Source organism: Galeopterus variegatus, unplaced genomic scaffold, assembly GCF_000696425.1.
Source record: "Galeopterus variegatus unplaced genomic scaffold, G_variegatus-3.0.2 Scaffold6947, whole genome shotgun sequence".
Taxonomy (NCBI): domain Eukaryota; kingdom Metazoa; phylum Chordata; class Mammalia; order Dermoptera; family Cynocephalidae; genus Galeopterus; species Galeopterus variegatus.
The window spans coordinates 136090-138619 of record NW_007733058.1 but is presented as its reverse complement, the minus strand read 5'-3'; the positions used below and the strand labels follow the sequence as shown (position 1 = coordinate 138619).

At 44.0% G+C, this 2530-nt stretch overlaps 1 non-coding gene across 1 annotated transcript; it reads right to left on the bottom strand.

Annotated features, from left to right (window-relative positions):
- Positions 1-1070: 1070 nt before the first annotated feature.
- Positions 1071-1144, bottom strand: TRNAT-GGU. The gene has a single exon. It is a non-coding gene; the product is annotated as a tRNA-Thr (tRNA).
- Positions 1145-2530: the final 1386 nt, after the last annotated feature.

The window sequence follows — 2530 nt, the reverse complement described above, 5'->3', positions numbered from 1 at the left end:
AAGCAGCTCAAGAAGAAAAACGTTAAGCACAAATTCAGACAAGATTTTACCATCTGGAAAGAGGTGGTAGCAGGGTATGCAAAAGGGAAGAAATGGCCGGCAGAACTTTCTGGAGAACGACCACCATCTCTGTAATTCAGTCCTGGATTGTTGGCCTTTGATGGGAGCAGTTAGCGAGTAGGTGCACCCTGCCACAATGTACCACAGTGCGTGCAAGATCTCTGCAGGAAAGGCTCCTCTGTGGCTCTGCTTGGTGGCTGTGCCAGGTTCTCAAGAAGTAAACAGGAAGCCGGCGTTCTGCCCCACCACGTTATTGAGTCTTCCTTTCCTCCTATTCCTCACAAACTCATAAGCAGACAAAATTTCATGCCACTGATATGGGAGTACGAGAAATAGGACCTGCTCTATTTCTCTTTACCTGAGCTTCACTCTGAGCCCCTGTTGTGCTGGCCGGTGGTAGGATCAGCAGGTTCAGTGCAGAGCCAGGAGCTTCTGGAGGTGCAGGTGCAGGCACAGTCGAGGACGTGAGCCTGCCAGGGTGCCTGCATGGCCGGTGCCCGACCTGGCCTGCCCGCTCTGGCATGGGGGGCACTGAGAGCAGCTGCTGCCCCCCTGTCCCTCAAGCCCAGCTCGGTTCCACCCCAGGTCTGATTACCACGCAGCAGACCTCCATGGCCTTTGCACCCCACAGCAGGTTGTCTTCTGTTCTCCTGCCTTTTGGGGACTCTCTGAAGCTAGATGCTTTCGACCTTCTCTGTCTGGATGCCCCACACAGCCATGGGTACTCTGTGTCTCTCCCAGCATAAGAAAAAGTATCCACCACTTAGAAATAAGACAAATCACGGCAGGGTGTTCTTTAAAGTTCATGGTGGAGCATCACCTAACACGGCCTCTGCTGGGTCCCCTGGTGCTGTAGGGCAGTGTTTCTCAACTGTTTTTTCATTATTACACCCCCTCAAAAGAAAAATTGAATTACATTCCAATTTAATTTTATTTAAGCTAATTAATTTAATTAATAATCAATTGGCTGATTGTAAGCCGATGTTCACAGAAGCATGTACTTATTTTGGTGGCCAGTACGGGGATTGAGCCCTGGACCTCGGCGTTACCAGCAGCACGCTCTAACCAACTGAGCTAACTGGCCAGCCCGTTTTGTTTTTCCACAGCAAGATTATTTACAATAGCTGAAACATGGAAGCAGCCCGAGTGCCCTTGGAGGGACGAATGGACAAGCAAAATGTGGTACATCCATACAACAGAATATTATGCCGCCTTAAAAAGGAAGGAAATTCTGATACATGCTACAACAGGGAGCCTTGGGGACATTTTGCTAAGTGAAATAAGTCACAAAAGGACAGATAATGGGTAATGGCTGTATGATAATGTGAATGTATTTAATACTACTGAACTGTACACTTAAAAATAATTAATATCGTAAATTTTCTGTTATATGTATTGTACCACAATTTAAAAACTGGAAAAACAAGCCCTTTAAAGTAAAAAAAAAAAAAATAAAGAAATGGATTGGTTGATTAATTGGTTTAATTTACCTCTGATATGTATTGTACCACAATTTAAAAACTGGAAAAACAAGCCCTTTAAAGTAAAAAAAAAAAATAAAGAAATGGATTGGTTGATTAATTGGTTTAATTTACCTCTACTAAGAGAAAGTAAAGAGTCAGGAATGGGATTTTTCAGGTGGAGCTGAGCTTTGGAGGGACACAACCATTATAATAACAAAAATTTTTTCTCACCCACCAAGAACCAGTTTCTATCTTCTCAGGGCCAACCTCACCCCTCAACTGAGAGTTCATAGTCTAGGGGAAGGCGGCCTTGTTTGACTCACTGCTGACTATTAACTAAGGCCCAGACTCATCTTACAGAAAATCATTAGGTGGCTAATTACTTTTGGTCAGCAAACTTGCAAGTTGTTTCGATTGAAAAGATAATCCCATAATGCGTGGTCGTATTGCCTGTAAGAGTACATTTATCAGTCACAAATCACTCTTGTATTCCTTTTGAACTAGCTTTACCATCCAGCTGATTTCCTCATTCATGTTAAAATTAATTTTTGTCACATGCTCACTGTATAGTTACATGACAGTCATATTTTTAACTTGTTAAAAATTAAACTCTGACATTTGCCATTTTGAGGAACTAGAAACGACCGACAGGGAGGATAGCTGAAGTCCTCTGTGCCCTCCCGGGACTCAGCTGGGGCAGGGGCAGGGGCAGGGCTTCTGGACCCTCTGGGGGAGCCCACGAACGCCTAACTCTGCTCGCCCTCTCTCTCACATTCCCCGATCGTGCATCCCTGAGAATCTTTATCTTTTCTTGGGGAGTTGGGGATATAGAGAATAATTGACTTTCGTTGGAAAAAAAATTCTTCCAAGAGTCTTTCAGGGCTCAAAAGTCCAGGTTCTTAGAAATCAAAATAAGCTTTTAAATCTCAAAAGCCAAGAAATTGACTGTTTCGTTCCTCCTTCCGTTTGTAATAACCTGTATCCAAGGTAAGATGCCTTGAGGTCCA